At 36.6% G+C, this 21,500-nt stretch overlaps 1 pseudogene; it reads left to right on the top strand.

Moving 5' to 3' along the window:
• Positions 1-21,500, top strand: part of LOC135209504 (uncharacterized) — a 125,309-nt pseudogene that overhangs the window by 9,361 nt on the left and 94,448 nt on the right.

The raw sequence follows: 21,500 nt of genomic DNA, 5'->3' as shown, positions 1-21,500 counted from the left end.
CGCAATCATATTCAAGAGTGGCCTGGCCATATAACTGAAGCATTAATCCTCAAGTTAAACAATAATTGTTCTGTTTGAATAAATATCTTTATGCAATGGTGTAAACATAAACATGCACCGCAAATAATTAGGGTTAAGAACATTGTCAGATCAGAGGTGTTACGTATAAACTTACTAAGTAATTAGAGTGAAGCACATTGACATTATTCTTTTTATCCTTTGAAACAGATCTGTTTATGAAGTGACGCAGAATTACGCAAATTGAATAACTTCTAATGAACTACCTTTTATAATGGTTAATGCTGCCATTGGTTTTTATTTAAACCACGAAATGTTCAAGATATTGAAAATATGAATTAACGGATATTGAGAAAATATGTCAACGTACTGAAAATATGAAGTAACCGATATAAAGAGAAATGTGAAGATGGTGTTGTGAAACTGAAGCAAGGAATGCCACAATGATGATTACTGCCAGCGTTGTGGGCGTGGCCAAAAGTGTAGTGTTTGTGAACGTTTATCTAGAAATGAATGAATATTTAATTCAGATGTTGTGAGCCAGTTGGAGAATTTAGGGCAACGTAAAGAAAACGGGGTGAAGTAATCCCGTTTTCTGTAAGACATCTTCAACATCAGCATTCTGTTGGTTATCCAAGAAGTTATGAGTGGATATATATATACTATTGGTAAATGATTTAACAGAAGTATATCAAGGTAGAAAAGTAAATATGTTTTAATTTTTTATATATATATTAAGGCCTGTATAAAACAACAGAGTTAAAGTCAGAGATTACGTAACCCGGATTTAGGCAGTAAGTGAAGTGCCCCGTGTTTGCAGTCGAGCTGAAAAAAAAAATGATAGATACGTCCATGCGTGTGTTTGCTCTCTCATTAGCCGGTCTCCACGTGTGTGTGAACGTTTGTGTGTCTGTACCATCGTTAACTCGAGAGCTCTCCAGCAAGTTCAGATTATGCTCGGAGTGAAGTAAAGTAAGCGATGGCTGGGAGAAATATAAATCTGACAGAAAAATTGTTAAGTTACATTTACACAAGCGAGGATTCTTCTCTCTCTCTCGTTCAGATGTCTCGAGGGTTGGTTTAATTCGGAGAAGAGAGAGTACTTCAGGGAGTTATATACATAAAGGATTGGTATAACGAAAGCTTGCGGCCATTAGAGTTGATGAAGACTGCTCAAGAGCTCTGCTGACGATATAACAACGACACCTTTCTACAGACAAGGATATGTTACAGCACTGAGTACATTAGAGAGCTTTAGAAAGGAAGGCAGTGGAAAAAAAGGATTATTCCAAGGGATTTCAATGGCTTTCAGGTGAAGGGAGAGTGCAGATATTTGTTGTACTGAAGGTGAGGTGAAAGTGGAAGAGAAAGTAAAAGTAAGCAACCATTGTCAACACTTTCTCAAAGTAAGTAAGTGGAGAAAGGGATTATTCCCATGAATTTCAGTTGCTTTCAGGTGAAAGGAGAGTGCAGATATTTGTTGCCCTGAAAGTGAGGTGAAAGTAGAAAGAAAGTGGAAAAGAAAGGGAAAGAAAGGAAATCTCTCCACAACAAAGGAAAGGTTGCATTACTGAAAACATTAAGCAGGATTAATTGAAAAAAATAAGAAAAATAAATTTCACTTGGTTACTGGTGAAAGGAGAGCACTGATACCTGATACACTTAAATTGAGGTGAAAGTAGAAGAGAAAGGAAAAAAAGGACACCATGCTGGGAATACCTCACGTCCGCCGGAGGGCCTACTCGGATTTCGGCGTTTACGGCGATATTGAAACAGGTGAGTTACGAAGATTTTGATTCAAAATTTTCACTTTTGTGTTTACGCCAAATTCGAATCGATATGAAGCAGCAGTACTTCTTGTGGTTTTTATCAATTCTTTAGATAATTTATCTAAGGTTTTTATCAACTCTTTAGATAATTTATCTCAGATTTTTATCAACTCTTTAGATAATTTATCTCAGATTTTTATCAACTCTTTAGATAACTTATCTCAGATTTTTATCAACTCTTTAGACAATTAAAGGTTTTTATCAACTCTTTAGATAATTTATCTTAGATTTTTATCAACTTTGTAGATAATTTATCTTAGATTTTTATCAACTCTTTAGATAATTTATCTTAGATTTTTGTCAACTCTTTAGATAATTTATCTCCAAGATTTTTTATACAACGCTGTTAGAAATTAATTTATATTAGATTCTTTTTATCAATTCTTTCGATAATTTATCTTAGAGTTTTATCAACTCTTTAGATAATTTGTCTCAGATTTTTATCAATTCTTTAGATAATTTATCTTAGATTTTTATCAATTCTTTAGATAATTTATCTCAGATTTTTATCAATTCTTTAGTTAATATATCTTAGATTTTTATCAATTCTTTAGATAATTTGTCTCAGATTTTTATCAACTTTTTAGATAATTTGTCTTAGATTTTTATCAACTCTGTAGATAATCTATCTTAGGTTTTTATAAACTCTTTAGATAATTTATCTTATATTGATCTAAATAAGCTATATAATTTTCCATTTGTTCTTATTTCTTAGGGTTTATGTACTATGAATTAATTTTAAGCTATAGTAAATTAGATATAAAAGAACGTATATTTTCACAATAGTAAAATCGGGTCGAATTATACAACGATAAGACTTAAGATCATTTTTATACATTGATCTGATGTGAAAAATGTAATTTTCCACTTCTTAATTATAAGGGGTTGGATACTATGAAAAACATATATAGTGAATTTGGTCGAAGAACTTATAATATTCTGACGACAATGAAATCAGAACATATGATAAAATTACAACCCTTAAAATAATATTTGCTTGTTTTTGTTGTTGTTGTTGTTGTTGTTGTTCTTGTTAGAGGCTAGGAAAGCCTATAAAGGTCTGAAAAAAGGTGTTTCGTGTTGAGTTAAAGATACAGGAATTTTAGAATAGGATTTTGATGATTTTATTATCAGAATGAAAGTATAAAATAATAAATAATGCGCATGTTAAACAGTACAGAAAAATTATTGCTAATAAAATGTATAGCGTATTTATTTTAATTTACGTTGGTGGAACAACGCGCTATTTTACCGTAGATTTGAGCACGCGCCCCGAGTAAGCTGGACGTCGGATCACGCCTTGTAATCAACGATCTAATATAATCAATGTAATTTAATATAATCAATGTAATTTTACATATATTCATACTTAGATGGATTTGAATGCAATGTGTAAACTATAATACATAGCATATTAGGTATAAGAAGAAAATATGTTATATTTGCAATACTCATTGGAATATTAGCTACAAGAAAAACATTATGATATATCTACCATAGTGATGTTTTCTTATATTCACTCGGAGTAACTGAATGCAATAATCGTTATTCATTGACATCAAAAAGGAAAATCTTTTGGCTGACAACAAGAGATTAGGATTAGAAATAACGGTGATGGACATGAGTTGCAATTCCTTTAACTAATTTTGTTCCAAATGTCAAACGCTTGCAATGAGCATTTAAAAATATAACAAAACTAGAGAGTGAGAGAGAGAGAGAGAGAGAGAGAGAGAGAGAGAGAGAGAGAGAGAGAGAGAGACCTTATTGCATAAAATAAAGCACAATTAATTGTGTATGTGTGTGTGTGTGTGTGTGAGAGAGAGAGAGAGAGAGAGAGAGAGAGAGAGAGAGAGAGAGAGAGAAGGGCAAATCTCGCACATCAAAGTCTAAATACTTTCAGCGTTAATTACCTTCACAAGGACGCAAATATTTGCAATTTGATAACAAACAGCTCGGGAGTAATTTTAGCGATATGACATAATTAGCAGCCGATCAACCGAAAGAGAGACGTTCGGTATTTCTGGATGTCTGTCAAATTAACCTTCAGTGATGCATCACTCGTCATCTGTAATTGATGGTATTAAGTTAAGTGGATGGAGATCAATGATGAAAGTTAATGTCAGTGTTGTTTGTCTAAAAAAAAAAAAGTAAAAAGTTAACTTAAAAAAAAGCTGTTCCTATTCCCCAGCGTTGTCCATTATAAATGACCTTGGCAAAATTATACTCTACAGCTTTGATTATACTCTCTCTCTCTCTCTCTCTCTCTCTCTCTCTCTCTCTCTCTCTCTCTCTAGACAAAATCATTAGGACATTGTGAATGCCCAGTAAAACCTGCTCCTAGTTAAGTGAGCAGACGATGTCCTCTCAGATGGACTAACAAGTCTTTGAGACATCCTAATCCTTGTAACTCCTTATAACACTCTCTCTCTCTCTCTCTCTCTCTCTCTCTCTCTCTCATCTCTCTCTCTCTCACAAGTTAATTGTTCTTTATGTTATACAAACTCTCTCTCTTTGTCTCACACACAAGTTAATTGTTCTTTATGTTATACAAACACTCTCTCTCTCTCTCTCTCTCTCTCTCACACAAGTTAATTGTTCTTTGTGTTATACAAACTCTCTCTCTCTCTCTCTCTCTCTCTCTCTCTCTCTCTCTCTCTCTCACACACACACACAAGTTAATTGTTCTTTATGTTATACAAACTCTCTCTCTTTCTCCCTCTCACAAGTAAGTTGTGTTTTAATTTTAATTTTATAACAAAAACAATTTCGAAACAGTTGGGAGTTTTGCAGGTAACAGCTGATCCGCTGTTTTTCCAATGACTAGAATTGCCTTTTAAGTCTTCGTTGCTGAGAGACCTTTTATTCCATTCCTGTTTCTGTTATTAATATTTACCCTTTTTTCTTTTTTTTTTCTAGGTGAGTAAATCATCCGTTGTGGTGTGACTACAGCTGTGAAATATTGTGAGTAATAATTTGGATTGAGAATATTCAAAATAGTCATTAAAAATATGTCTATATAGGTATAATGCATACATGTGTATGTAGGCATAATGAATATGTGTCTATATAGGCATATTGACAATGTGTCTGTATGGGTATAATGAATGTTATTATACAGGTCAAATGATTATGTATCTCTATAGGTATGATGAATACATGACTAAATGGGTATAATGAATATATGTCCATCCATAGTTATAATGAATAGGTATATAGGTATAATGAATGTATATCTATATAGGTATGATGAATATATTACTAAACAGATATAATGAATATATATCTATATAGGTATAATGACTATATTTGTATATAGGTATAATGAATATCTCTAAATATGTATAATGAATATATGTATATAGGTAAAATAGATATATACCTCCATAGGTATGACGAATATATGACTAAATAGGTATAATGAATATATGTCTATATAGGTATAGTAACTATACGTATATGCATATAGGTATAATGAATATGTGTCTGTATAGGTATAAAAATATGTCTGTGTTGTGTCTGTATAGGTATAATAAATATGTCTGTGTCATGTCTGTATAGGTGTAATAAGTCTGTCTGTATAGGTATAATGAATATATCTGTGTCGTGTCTGTATAGGTATAATAAATCTGTCTGTATAGGTATAATGAATATGTGTCTGTATAGGTATAATAAATATGTCTGTATGGGTATAATGAATATGTGTCTGTATAGATATAACAAATATGTCTGTATAGGTATAATGAATATGTGTCTGTATAGGTATAATAAATATGTCTGTATGGGTATAATGAATATGTGTCTGTATAGGTATAATAAATAGTCTGTATGGGTATAATGAATACGTGTCTATATGTAGGTACCAGAAGGTTAAAAAGACCCTTGGCGTAGCTAATAAGAAAAAGGCACCTATATATAAAAAAAAAAAAGATAATACAAATACTGTATACTGCATGGAAATCAATGTTCAGTCATTCGTCACACGAATAAGGAAAACATATTCTCCAAAACGAAATGAAATAGAGTATTAGAGTAGTCAGTATATCATGATTTATCCACATACTGAGCTAAAAGTTCGGTCTTAACAGTAGGATTAATCTTCCGGCGTCAGCTGGAAACCATATGAATTTTTATCATATCAAAGCGAGTTTTTTTTCTATACACGTTAAGCTTTGAAGCTACAAGTATCGTCTAATATTCAATTTGCTCTACATCGGAAATAATACCGAAGGGGAATTATATATGTATTATAATATATATATATATATATATATATATATATATATAGCTTTAGACCATAGTGTTTTAATGGGTCTTTATATATATATATAATATATATATATATATATATATATATATACATATATTAGAGAAGTGCCTCAGTGGCGTTATCGGTATGTTCTTGGCCTGCCACCTCGGTGGCCGCGAGTTCGATTCTCGGGCATAACATTGAGGCGTGAGAGATGTGTATTTCTGGTAATAGAAGTTCACTCTCGACGTGGTTCGGAAGTCACGTCAAGCCGTTGGTCCCGTTGCTGAATAACCACTGGTTCCATGCAACGTAAAAACATAATACAACAATATATATATATAGTATGAGAGGAAGAGAGAGAGAGGATGAGGGAGAGAGAGAGAGAGAGAGAGAGAGAGAGAGAGAGAGAGAGAGAGAACCCACGTCTATTTTGTCGTGTCAAAAGTAACGTGTATGACACTCACGTTCTCTGTTTCCATCGTTCTTGGAAGATGAACGTATTTGTTTTTATTTAAGAGAGCGAAGGATAGCTAGAATTCAAGGTAATGAAATTCTTCGCCTTCATATTAGTCTACTGATGTCTTTTTCATCTTTTAAATAAAAACTATTTATTCGTTACTTTTGTTAGCAACAGTAAATAACGTCAATTGAAGACGAACTTTGCCATTTCTGCTTGTTTCGTGATATTTTATTGTGTTTGTATAGGTAGCTACAATTTTTAGGAAATTGTTTTGTATGTCAACCTGTGTTATTATTAAGAAGTTAGATATTTATATTATATATATATATATATATATATATATATATATATATATATATATACACATATATATATATATTTATATACATATAAATATGTACACACACACACACACACATATATATATATATATATATATATATATATATATATATATATATATATATATATATATATATATATATATATATATATATATATATATATATATATATATATATATATATATATATATATATATATATATATATATATGTTAATGTGTGTGTGCATATATATATATACACACATATATATATATATTGTTACGTTTTAGCCCTGGCCTGAAGGGGCTCAAATACGAAAACAAAAATAGTTGAGGGAAAATGCAGAATAAATTACTTGAACTTACCTTAAAAGGATTTACAGGGTTAATTTACTCTAGAGGAAAAGGTCGCCAGAAAACTCAGCTAATTACTTTACATCTATTTATTTACAAGAGGTCATTTACTGGCCTGGAGAAAGAGTAAATGCAGCTTGTCCACACGGGGACTAATATTATCTCTCACAAGGGGATGATAGTTGGCTCAAAATGAGATTCACGTAAATACTGGTTTTCAAACTCTTGTGGTAATGCAACACTTGCAGGCGCGAAGACTTGGACACGTGACTTGGCAAATCTGGAAAAGATCCCAGATTAGACAAAATAAAAAAAAGGACTTCTTGCACAAGTTACGATTATTCAGTTTCTCTAACACTGGGGAAAAGGAACTCTAGTGTTTAACTGAGGTATGCAATGACTTCATTTGTCTGGGACGATCACACAAGGGAAGCATGCAGCCACAAGGCAGTGAGAGGAACAAAGGGATGTTTATTTGAGTTAGAAGATTGAATTTTGAAAATGGGGAGTAAATAAATGCTGGGGAGACGAGATGGTCAATAAATGTAACAGCTCCCCCTGTTAAGAAGGCATTCACTCCCTTTCGGGCGTGAAGGCCTTGGCTAAATAAGTTGATCGTCTCGACTACCTAGTTCTCTTACTCTAACTGAGGTTTTTTGAGCAGCGATACGGCTAACTACAGTGGCCTACCCAACTTATAGGCGGAGATGCTAAGTTTACTAACTTACTGGATTAATGTAGTCTAGCCTAAGTAAGAACTACCGATTGTCTGTGACGACAATCTACTCTACCCCTAGGTAAGGTTACTTGAAAATTCTTTTTGCTACTACCCTAATGCCTGGTACTAAATCATTAGCCTTACCTACTCAATACAGTTAATTAGAGACGCAATCATTCCAGAGTGTGGTACACACAGCAGTGATTTATCGAACCTGAATTGTTGAAGTACATAAGATGAGGTAATAATGCGTGAGGATGATATGTGATTAGTAGAGTGCCAGGATGGAAATGTAATGAGGTAATTATGACTTTTACATGAGGGTTAGTATTACAATTTCTAGGGGTTAGAGGGTTAGTTTACTGGCAGAGATCAGGCTGGCTACCTTCTCTGGGTAGGTGCCAAGATCACTCTGCAAATGAATGTGACACTGTACCTCAGGCACAGGTGTCAAGGAGAGCAGGTGGCTCTTTGGTTAGTTTGTTAATGACGTCCCTTCTTCTTCTTCTTATTCCTCCAGGACCTGGCTATACCAGTCCTAGGAGTAGACGGAGGCACCGACTCTGGGGTAAGGCCAGAAACGCCGTCAGGAGCAGAGGCAATGGTAGCCTGAGGGATTGCAGGAGAACACCCTACTTCGGTATCTGCAGCAACCATCGTAGAGGTGGAACCTACTGCAGGGGAGGCCCTCACTTCGGCTGCTGCGACAGCCGTTGTAAGGGTAAGACTCCAGGCTGACTCCTGGTCGGGCAGTTCCTGGTCGTCCAGAGGAGGTGTAAAGGTAAGGTCTGCTGGAGGTTCATCCTTGGGCAACAGAGGTGATGTTGAAGAAGACTCATGGACTTGGGATTGCCCATGGGCTGCGGTAAGCTCCATGCCTGTTGGAGGATCTCCTGTAGGAGGATCCTTGATAAGGTTAGGCGCCGGCGCTAGCTCGGGGCCAGGCGCGGAGGTCAAAGTTTGTGGTGGCTCTACGTCTAGGTTGGACGGAGCTTGGCACTGCTCAGTGCTGCCAAGTGGCACTGGCAGAGTGTTGAGGTCGACTGGACCTGGGACGGGTACCGGAGGTGCAATACCTCTCAGCGTGCCCTTGGTAATGGGAGACAAAGGCTCCTGTCTCTTTTGGAAGGCTGAGCCTTGTGGAACATGGACATTATCCGCTGCTGGTAGCTTGCTAGGGCACCTAGGCTAATTAGTGGAGTGCCATATAACATTGCAGGTTTTGCAACGGAACTGTGAATGATCAATCTCCCTTCTTGGTAGCGGGGAAGACTGTTGGTGGCCGTACTTCCGGGAGGAAGTAGGTCTTGGATGGCTCCTTGCCTTGGAGTGATTTGTCATGGGGTTAGGACCCCTAGTCTTTTTGAAGTGCGAGGGAGACTCCATGTCTTGCCCTAGGAGGAGGTCATAACCTCCTGGAATGTAGCTTGCAACTGCAAGAGTACATACTTTGGAGAAACGAGGTCTGGTGACCCTCAATTGGACGGTCGGAAGGATCAGTTTAATATGATTGATGCCTTCAATCGTGATTAGTTGCCGTCTATCGACGGTAGCCCCTCGGGGGATTTGACCTTTCCGTATCAGGGAGATTTGAGCTCCAGAGTCGTCATAGGCTCTGACGTGGCTTGGCTGATATTGACTCTGGAGGGGTGCAACGGTTATAGGGCCCTTAGCTGGTGGTCCTAGTGAGGAAGAATTTGTAACTGCCATTGCGATGGCAGGAGCATTGTAATTCGCGCACCCTCCGTAGTTGGCAGACATGTGACCCTTGCGGCCACAGTCTCGGCAGAATTTGTTCCAGAACCTCTTCCGTGGCACTGGATGGTAAGGCCAAGATGGCCCCACAGGTTGCAAATCTGTGGAGTCACCAAGGCTGGCAGTGTCCTCCCTAGCAGGGATTTGATGTGGGGAGGTGAATGAGTCCTCCGTTGAATCACCCTCGGAAACAAGTTCGGGGTTAACTGGTGGGCTTACCTCTTCCAAAGTGAAGGAGGTAGGCGGTAAAATGGTAAGAGGCTGGCAGGATGCGGCAGGAACTTCGGGCTCTGACACTGGGTCAGGGCCAGGTTCACAAATAAAAAGGATGTCGGGGACATCCTAGGCACTAGCCTCTGAACCTAGAATTGAGGTGTGGTTATCTGGCATGCTGCAGGTGTCCGGTACATCTTGTAGTGGGAGCTGCATCCAGGGGAGATACGGCTTTAGTAGATCTCGGCCCAATATTACCTGATAAACATCATGAAATTGGTCAACTACGCCCAGGCGGCACAATGTGGTTTCCTTGGTCTCCTGGTCCAATAAGGGCATTTCCACCTTCAGAAGGACCGAAGGAACAGAATAGAGGTTGCCATCAATCCATTCAAACTGAATTTCTTTGTCCTGGATTTTGGCACCCCTAGGCAATGCCTTTCTTGCAATGAGGGAGACCTGGGCTTCGGCATCGGCCATGACGTGTACCCACCGATAGGCCGTAGGAGACTGTTCATCAGGGAGGGCTACATGGTAGCCTTGGAGAAGTTCACCCTGGAAGCTCTCATCCCAAGGTAGGGATCGACTTGGGCACTGGTTGGAATCCACAGCATGCCCACGCACACAACAAGTGGTGCAGAACCTCCGCAACCACCTCTTACCGGGAGTCCAGCTCAAGGTCTGGGGCTTGGAAACTTGCTGAGAGATTTCGTCATCTCTGAGAGCTAGCTCAGGCTTTCTCTCTTCTTCTCTTTCCTTCTTCTCTGCTTCTTTGGCTTTTCTCTGGTTTTCTCTTTCTTCCTTTTCTTGCAGGCGTGCGGCATCCTGCTGCGCCTTCATCCACTGGTCAAGTGCTGGCCCAGTGTAACCGGCCTCCTTGCCCAGAGTTGTGAGGGTTTGCAGCTTCTCTAGCTCTATGGCAAAGAAGTCTCGGGAAGCAGGGGAAGACATTTCCCTTAGGCTGCAGTAAAGGCTCGGATGGAAATGATGGCCAGGGACAGTTCTGGATGGAATGGGAGTGCCTACTGTGTAACGTGGCACTCACTTGGAAATGGGTTCTGCGACGTGTTAGAGAAAAAGTCTGAAAAGACTGGGTGCTCTGTGGCACTTGGGAAGTGTTCCGTAAGTTGGTGGCACTTCTGGAATGGCACCTTCTAATGAGGTGAAACAATCAAATGGAGTGTGCGGCATATGTCACACTTAAGGGCGTTCCTAACTTGGGAGACGCTGGAATGGGCAACCTGTAGGTCCAATACAGGTGCACGGCACTTATGGAGGCGTTCCTTGGTTGAGTGATCCGAAATGGTGGATACTCTAATGAATGGGCGTTCCATAGGACAGACACGCAGGTAAATAACTACCTGTACGTCCTGGATAGGTGCACGGCACTTCAGGAGGCATTCCTTTTGGACAGCACTAGTAGTGCTGGTATTGCGGAGTGATCCTTTTTCATGGACACTAATAAATTGGGCGTTCCGTAAGGACGGACACGCAGGTAAAGGGCTACCTGTACGTCTGTACAGGTGCACGGCACTTTGAGGAGGCGTTCCTTTTGTCGCACTGGTAGCGTGCTGGTGTGTCCCGTCGGACGACACTACATGCAGTTTTCTCAAGTATACTGAAGAGAAGTGGCACTCTGTTCGTTGCAGAGTGTAATGGTGGAGGAGAGAAAGTAAAAGGTGGGAGTACTTCAGCAGCCAGTCGATAGACAGTGTCACGAATTAGTGGCACTGTAAAATGGTAAGACCTGACGTGCACTGGTGGTGGCCAGTCCTAGACTGGTAACGACTTCTTTGATGGAAGTAATGAAGGTTGCGGTGGCCCACTGTGCGGTTTGTGCTTGCGGTATATGCAAGTCTTTTGGGATAAAGAAAATGAAGAGACCACTCGGGCAACGACAGGTAATAGTAATATTAGAAATGCTCAGTCCTTGGCTGAAGTACTCAGTAAATGAAATAAAAGGACACAGGCGCGCGTATCACGCTCAATGTAAATGAAAGACACTAGAGACTAAAATAATGTTAATGTATGCGTAATGGTAATGGACGTAGTACTCTTGGCTTTTAAAATAATAGGCTCTCTCTCTCTCTCTCTCTCTCTCTCTCTCTCTCTCTCTCTCTCTTTCTGAGATGGTGAAAATGATATATGACGAACTCCCTTGTATTTATTTGAACTACTAATAATGTTAATCCTTGTATTTATTTGAACTACTAATAATGTTAATTAATACAATGCAACTTGCGTTAAATGATCTACTTACGTTAACGTTTAATGAAAGAATTGCTTTGGATAAGGTTTATGAAAATGATAACGCACTAGCGATGAACGATGTTTACGTTAATGGTAGCGGCTTGCGCTTATGAAATGATTTGCGTTTACATATGAAATTTACAATGACACGATTTATGTTAACAATTCTTGTAATTTGCTCTACTTTGAAGATTTACGTTAACTTTACGTAAGTTTAATGGTCCCTGTGACAAGTGAAATGACGGTAAGGATTTTAAGACGATGTTAGCAAACATTTGTAAATGAGGTTACGTTAAGTACGAAAGGAAATGAAACTTTCGCTCAGCGAGCGAGTGAGCGATGCTAGGTGAAACGCGTGGTGAGGCTAGCAGAGCGGGGTGAACAGCGTGTCGTTCAAACAGCTGATCTGTAAATGCGAAAGCGATTTACAACACAAAATTCTAATTTCTTATTCAAGATGAATTACGTTAATTTCTCTGGCAGAATGATAGATACTAGTACAGAGATTAATATTATTTACGTTAAAACTTCAAGACTTACGTTACTTTGCTTAAATCGTTGAGATAATGCTTAAAGGGATAAAAACATGGCTGCGCTTTATATGAAAGAAGAGGTTGGCTGGCAGGCCTGAGAGAGCGCTTGCGATCAGCTGACGAGCTGGCAGGCTAAGCGGTTACCAACACTTGGAATGAAAACTAAGTTAAAACGAATTCCCCCTAACATATCACAGACAAAAGAATTGTACACTTCTTTTGCCGTAATTATTAGTAGAACACTCCTAACTAGCTAGGCTTTCTAACACAGCAATAAACCCTGGCAAAGCACTTCCTAGTTTGAACTAGTGCTTTCTGGCATCTATCTTACACACGTGCTCGTGTCTCATCAGGCGAGAACAATGCAATTTACAAAATAACAGAATTCACTCGGCGCTCTGGCTGTTACAATATAATAATATTTCTCACTTAACACTTATTTAAAACACTTCTAATAAAACTACTTAAACATACCTTAAGCTAACATTGGTTATAGAATAAATCATATATGAATTATATACCTTACCGTGAGTCAGTGTGTGTCTTCCGCTGCAAGTGTGCTTTGATTTACGCTTTTGTAAAGTCATTTACATTTTACGTTTTACAAGGGATAACGCGATTTACAAGCTTTTTAAGCAAGCTAGGTTCAAATGTCGGCAAGGTACGCCATTGTTACGTTTTAGCCCTGGCCTGAAGGGGCTCAAATACATAAACGAAAATAGTTGAGGGAAAATGCAGAACAAATTACTTGAACTTACCTTAAAAGGATTTACAGGGTTAATTTACTCTAGAGGAAAAGGTCGCCAGAAAACTCAGCTAATTACTTTGCATCTATTTATTTACAAGAGGCCATTTACTGGCCTGGAGAAAGAGTAAATGCAGCTTGTCCACACGGAGACTAATATTATCTCTCACAAGGGGATGATAGTTGGCTCAAAATGAGATTCACATATAAGCTGGTTTTCAAAATCTTGTGGTAATGCAACACTTGCGGGCGCGAAGACTTGGACACGTGACTTGGCAAATCTGGAAAAGATCCCAGATTAGACAAAATAAAAAAAAGGAATTCTTGCATAAGTTACGATTATTCAGTTTCTCTAACACTGGGGAAAAGGAACTCTAGTGTTTAACTGAGGTATGCAATGACTTCATTTGTTTGGGACGATCACACAAGGGAAGCATGCGGCCACAAGGCAGTGAGAGGAACAAAGGGATGTTCATTTGAGTTAGAAGTTTGAATTTTGAAAATGGGGAGTAAATACGACACTAGGAGGTAAGGAACTGGCAATATGCTGTTTCACAAGACATACCTGGATGCCATGATCAGTGGACCTTTGTAGAAATGTGGCGTCGGCTTTGTCTCAGGTCTGGGGCTCTGGGCGCGTCAGTAACGCCTTGTTAGGCCTAAAATGGAAGGCTGGTCGTTGGACATCCGTCCGAGGTCACGACTGGAGGAGACTGAGATTGAAGGCATGTGTGCAGCAAGGGTGTTGGGGGTCAGCTTAACCCCCCAAGAGCAGGGCATCCTGGAAACAGAACATACAGCCAGCAGAGGGTTCACAGGAAAAAGGAGCTTAAGACGTAGGCCTAATAAGTACCTGGCTACCTGCACCCTTCCCTTTGGGATACGTCCTTAAGGCTGAGAAGTCTGTATTTTCCCCCTTCTAACAGGAAATTCCTATCTCTGACTGTGTTCTTTGGGTTCCCACCTAAAATCAGCTGATATTTGGGGGAATATGGCTGCTTTTTTATAAATAAAATAGATTAAATAAATGCCGGGGAGACGAGACGGTCAATAAATGTAGCAATGTACACACACACACACACACACACACACACACACACACACACACACATATATATATATATATATATATATATATATATATATATATATATATATATATATATATATATATATATATAGAGACACATATATGTGTGTGTGTACATGCATATATTAAAATGTTTATATATATATGTTTATGATTTTTTTTATATATTTATATTTAGTATATATATAGATATGTATATATAACACATATAAATATATATATATATATATATATATATATATATATATATATATATATATATATATATATATATATATATATATATATATATATATATATATATATATGTGTACATATATTTAGAATACAGAATTTTGTATGATGTGAATTACAGGTACATCCATCATTACCAACGATTATAAGGCACCTCCCAGTTTAGTCGTCCCAAAAGGGCCTTAAAGATGTGCCAACCTTCCGAATAGCCGAAGACATTTTGATTTCATTTTATTTATATAGATATTTCATTTCATTTTATATTACATATATTTTCTAATTTGGTACGTACGAATCGGGGTCAGATTTTCCTTGTCCAAAGGGGTTGCCGATTCTGATTGGAGCTTTGATTCCCCCCCCCACACCCCCACCCCTGCGAGTCTTTTGAGAGTTGATATCAACGGAATTCTGATTGGCTAACTGGCTCAGCTGCTGATACCCAGTTGACGGTTGCCCCAAGATCAGAGGTCACCTCTGAGAGGTGGGTCCTATGCGGACACACCACAGAAGTCGCTCAGACCGTCGGCGTAAGGGAAAGGCGCCTCTCCGTGCAGGATTCTGATTGGCTGGAGGAGGCCGGGGCTGAACGTTTCACGGACCGCGGGATGAGAATTTCATGGGCCGTGCTCTGGAGGAGTTTTAAACAGCAATATACGATGTACTGAAAATCGACGTCGGTGGGCGTTTTCAATGGTCAAATTTTGGATGCGAGAATTCTGCACTTATTTTCAGTGACTTGAAAAGGTCTAATTAACTCAAGTTACACTCCGAGGTATTTTAAGAGACTAATAAAATGAATAAAATGAACAATTCCTGGGCTCGATTTCATCACCCTGACATCCCTTATGACACTAATATCCTTCAAATTAAGCGCAATATTATACGGCTACCCTTCATTTTTCGCAAAAGGAGAGCCACTCCGCCCCCCCCCCCCTCCACCTCCCATTTAATCCTTTTAAACTGTCACTGTATTAATGATTACACTTCGCTCGCTGCATTGAATTCAGTGAGGTTCATTATTCCCCCAGTGGAACTCTATATACATTATATTTAAACGAGATCCCTAAAGCTGCTCTCTCTCTCTCTCTCTCTCTTCTCTCTCTCTCTCTCTCTCTCTCTCCTCTCTCTCTCTCTCAGAACCACAGAAAAATGTTTCCAATAACAAATTTATGTGAATATACATTCAAATAAATTCTCTCTCTCTCTCTCTCTCTCTCTCTCTCTCTCTCTCTCTCTCTCTCTCTCTCTCTCTCTCTCTCTCTATATATATATATATATATATATATATATATATAATATATATATATATATACACTGTAGAACTCCAGCAAGATTTTCGGTCCCACAACACCTGCCCGACGATGTCCTTCTCGGGTTAAGGACGGAACGTTGCAAAGAAGAAGAGAGAGAGAGAGAGAGAGAGAGAGAGAGAGAGAGAGAGAGAGAGAGAGAGAGAGAGAGACCCCTGAGCAAGTGGAATCCAGAATAAGTCATTAGTATCTTTGTCGACAAGGCTTAAGATCCAGTTTGTACTGCATATTGTATAATTATATTCAATTTGACAAATACCACGTTTTTTGACACGAATCCACCATTTGGCGTTTGAATTGGGTATCAAAACAAAGCAAATGGGGGATTCGTGTCAGATACCACGTTTTTTGACACGAATCCACCATTTGGCGTTTCAAGAGCCAATTTGAGTACGGAAGAAAAGTCAGTCATAAGAATAGAGAAACTTCTGTACAAAATAAACGCGGCTGAAATAGCCATTTATTTTTTCAGTAAAACCTGCATTAATGAAGGTCTTCTTCCAGCACATATTATTATTATTATTATTATTATTATTATTATTATTATTAGTTATTATTATTATTATTATTAGAGAGCAGCATTCCAACTTTATGATACCTTCATGCGCGACAGCTGATAATTGCTGACACCTTTTCAAAGACTTTCGTCACTACAGCTGAGCCAATAAGAAGACCTTGGCAGTCTTCAGGTTGTAAATAAACATTGCAAATCAACATGGTCTAATAATCATCATTTACTTCAAGCGGCCGGCCTCTTTTATTGCAGTCACGTTGCATTCCTTAAGGATACTAAGACGTCTTTGCCATGTATATTTTTTCTCCAACTTTCTCCTCGCTTGTGATACTTGAGGTTAGTTTGAATGAATATTTCGTTTCTGAGGATATTTTATGATAATGAAAGGTTAATGGAATTTTTTCAAACAGACATTGCCTGTATGATGTTAAGTGAATATTTATTCCCGGAAGACATTTTAAAATAATGAAACTTCGTTATATTTTATAACAGAGATTGCCAATGTGATGTTCAAAGAATATTGAATCCCTAAGGACATTGTAAAATCATGGAACATCATTATATTTTTATAACAGAGGTTGCCTATGTGATGTTAAAAAATACTTAATCTACGAGGACACAGTAAAATAATGAAACATCATTATATTTTATAATACATCATTTATATTTCATAACAGATTACCAATGTGATGTTGAAAGAATATTGAATCTCGGAGTAAAATAATGAAACGTCACCAGATTTTATAACACATCATTATATTTTATAACATACTTTGTCTACTGGAAGTTACTTTCAGTGAATATACAAATCCCATGATCGTTAATAATAAAAATGAAAGTTCTTCATATCTTATAACATTATGATCATTATAATAATAAAAATGAAAGGTCTATATATTTTATAACATTGCATGTTTGATGTAACTTTCAGTGAAGGTTTAATTCCAAAGGTGATTGTAAAAACAAATGGAAAGCAACTATTTTGTCACGGATATTTTGCCTTCAATATCACTTGACTATTTTGTCACAATATTTTACATTCAATATCACTTAACTATTTTGTCACAAATATTTTACACTCGGTATCACTTGACTATATTGTCACAAATATTTTACATTCAATATCCCTTTACTATTTTGTCACAAATATTTTACCTTCAATATCACTTGACTATTTTGTCAAAAATATTTTACATTCAATATCACTTAACTATTTTGTCACAAATATTTAACATTCAATATCACTTTACTATTTTGCCACAAATATTTTACTTTCAATGTCACTTGACTATTTTGTCACAAATATTTTACCTTCAATATCACTTGACTATGACAGAAATTATAAATGAATTTCCACAATTACGTTTGTGAAAAAAAACCGTATTTGTGTGGGACATTTTAATTGAATATTTGCAGTTACGTTTAGACGAATTAATAACTTATTTTGAAACTGTAAAATTCAACACCGCGTTTATTCTACAACCCTCTTCAGAAAATTTGATTTCCATTTATAGAAACAATTCTAAGCGCAAAGGGAAAAAAATATATTTGCGTATAGAAAAAGTTGCCATTCACGTGCGGGGAGTTAGAATGACGTAATCCACCGTTAAAGCTGAAGGAAGATTAGTATTGAAATGAAGTTCAGTGTCATTATTTTCCTAAAGATATTTCTCCTCCTCTTCTTCGGAGCAATCGAGTGTTCCGTACAGCGTATAATGCTGTATGAAACTCAGCCACGACCTATGGAACTCTTAGCCACGCCCCATGAAACTCTCAGCAACTTTTAGCCACGGCTCGGTGGTCGGTGGCCTGTGTGTCTTTGGGTGCCAGACGCACGATCATGGCTAACTTTAACCTTAAATAAAGTAAAAACTACCGAGGCTAGAGGGCTGCAATTTGCTATGTTTGATGATTGGAGGGTGAATGCTCAACATACCAATTTGCAGCCCTCTAGCCTCAGTAGATTTTAAATCTTAGGGCGGACGGACAGACAAAAAGACATCTTAGTAGTTTTCATATACAGAAAACTTTTAAAAGTTTTCTGAAATAAAAGTTCACTTTTCTCTATAAACACTTTGTTATTAAGTAAGGTGAGATCGAGTGTTATAGACCTTAGACCTTTTAGCAAATATTACTTAAAATAGTTTGAAATGTTGTTGGTTGTTAGGTTGGAAAAATTGGAAAATATTGTACCTTAAAACTGAATCACTGCCCAGAAGTATTTTCCTGCTCAAAAGGGAAACAGCAAGTTATATAATTTTTCAATGAAATTATTTTAATTTTGTGTAGTTTAGTTGTTTCCGTTAAATACATTTTAATTTTTGTATTATAATTTTTCACCACGAAATATGTTTTAATTCTTTTTATTATATTTCTTTCCATGACATACATTTTAATTCTTTTATTATAATTTTTTTCCGTGAAATACATTTTAATTTTTTTATTATAATTTTTTTTCCACAAAATATATTTTAATTCTTTTTATGACAATTCTTCCCACGAATTATATTTCGATTCTCTTCATTATAATTCATCCCATTCATTAATGTCTATTTTATTACAATTCTTTCCCTTCTTCGCTTTATAAATACCTCATGCAAAGAATTGAAGACGTTCATTTTAGCCAATTATTGTAGTTAATGGCTTATAAATAGTATTTTGTTCCTCTCTTTACGTGTCACGAGAAATGTCATCCAAGTGAAACGTTGCCATTCAAGTTGAATAAAAGACAAGAGTTAACGAAAGTCTCTCGTCTTTTGTTATTTACGCATTGCTCGGTTGCATTGTCAGGTTGCATAAGGCGAGTATTCAAAGCTTGTCCCCTTGAGCTTTTTTCTTACTATTCCCACTTAGGGTATTCCTAATAACACTTGATTCCGGAAATGCCACGATTCCTGTTCTAAAATTGAAATGAAAATTTTCATTTAGGCCTAAGTGGGAATCTGCATTCGTGCTTAAGAAACGTTTTGAATGGCTGGTCACGTCTTTCGTTGCATTTGGGGGGAGAGAGAGAGAGAGAGAGAGAGAGAGAGAGAGAGAGAGAGAGAGAGAGAGAGAGAGAGAGAGAGAGAGAGAGAGAGAGAATGTTTCACAGTCCTTTTGTATGCCTTGAATTTTTTACTCTAGTAAAAGTATTAGTAAAACTTATTCCTAAATATATGTTTCTAATAGTTATTACTGTCGATGAATTTTGCCTTAAGAGAGGTACAATTAAAGTCTGTTAATTATCCCAGGTAAAATTAAATATCGTTCGCTAACAACTATTTTTATTAAGAACTGTAGCACCTTTCAAAAGTAGATTGTAAGATATTTTTGAAATAGTTTTATTCCTTACGCGTCTTAAGACATACAAAACTCTTCATAAAAATTTTGCAAATAGAATAAAATACGTGAAGAATACGACGGAATTAGCATAATTGTATATCTTTGTATCCTAAGTATTTTGTCACTAGCTTAAAGTATAAAACGAAATTAGTATAATTGAATATCTCTGCATCTTATTATTTTGTCACTTGCTTAAAGATTAAGACGAAATTAGCAAACTTACATATCTTTGCATGTCATTTATTTCGTCAATTGAAGAAAGTATTCAAAGTATCTCCTATATTTTATAAGGCATCGTATTCAAAATATCTCCTATATTTTATGTCATCATATTCAAAATATCTCCCATATTTTATAAGTCATCTTATTCAAAATATCTCCTATATTTTATAAGTCATCGTATTCAAAATATCTTCTTTATTTTATAAGTCATCGTATTCAAAATATCTCCTATATTTTATAAGTCATCGTATTCAAAATATCTCCCATATTTTATATGTCATCGTATTCAAAATATCTCCTATATTTTATAAGTCATCGTATTCAAAATATCTCCTATATTTTATAAGTCATCGTATTCAAAATATCTCCCATATTTTATAAGTCATCATATTCAAAATCTCCCATATTTTATAAGTCATCATATTCAAAATATTTCCTATATTTCATAAGTCATCGTATTCAAAATATCTCCTATATTTTATAAGTCATCGTATTCTAAATATCTCCCATATTTTATAAGTCATCGTATTCAAAATATCTCCTATATTTTATAAGTCATCGTATTCAAAATATCTCCTATATTTTATAAGTCATCGTATTCAAAATATCTCCTATATTTTATAAGTCATCGTATTCAAAATATCTCCTATATCTTATAAGGCATCATATTTAAAATATCTCCTTTATTTTATGTCATCGTATTCAAAATATCTCCTATATTTAATAAGGCATCGCGTAAGTCGAATGTGTGATATTTTGTGGGGAAAATTTGCATTGAAGCCTAAGCTGATGTTTTCATTTGGGCTTGAGACCTACTTAGTATGCCTAGTCACGTCGTCATCTTTGTGTGGAGAGAGAGAGAGAGAGAGAGAGAGAGAGAGAGAGAGAGAGAGAATTATCGCTTAGGCTTGTGTGGCATGTTTGCGAGTGTGTGTATGTGCTTGTGTTTGCTAGTGTGAGAGAGAGAGAGAGAGAGAGAGAGAAGAGAGAGAGAGAGAGAGAGACTTTACGATGCAGGGCCGGCTCAGATCTATCCTTTTAATGCCTTTATTTAGTATCCTAATTTTAAGAACGCAATTTTCTTTTTATCAAAAGTAAGACATTTTAAAGATCGTATCTTTATTGTACTGTAACGTAAGAAAGTTCTAAAGTCTTTCATATAATTTCTTTTTTGTCAGGATTTTCTTTTTTGTCAGGATTTTTATTTTTTTATTGTAAGTCAGAAATATTTGTTCAGGAAGAGGAATATCTCCATGGCGCAAAATGGAATATCTGACATCATCGTCATTCCAGGACAGTTTACGGAACGCGGAAATATCTGGATATTAAATTTTTAATGGGAATTTTAATGGTGCGC

This window comes from Macrobrachium nipponense, chromosome 38 (assembly GCF_015104395.2).
Source record: "Macrobrachium nipponense isolate FS-2020 chromosome 38, ASM1510439v2, whole genome shotgun sequence".
Taxonomy (NCBI): Eukaryota; Metazoa; Arthropoda; class Malacostraca; order Decapoda; family Palaemonidae; genus Macrobrachium; species Macrobrachium nipponense.
This window is presented reverse-complemented; position numbering and strand designations above follow the sequence as displayed.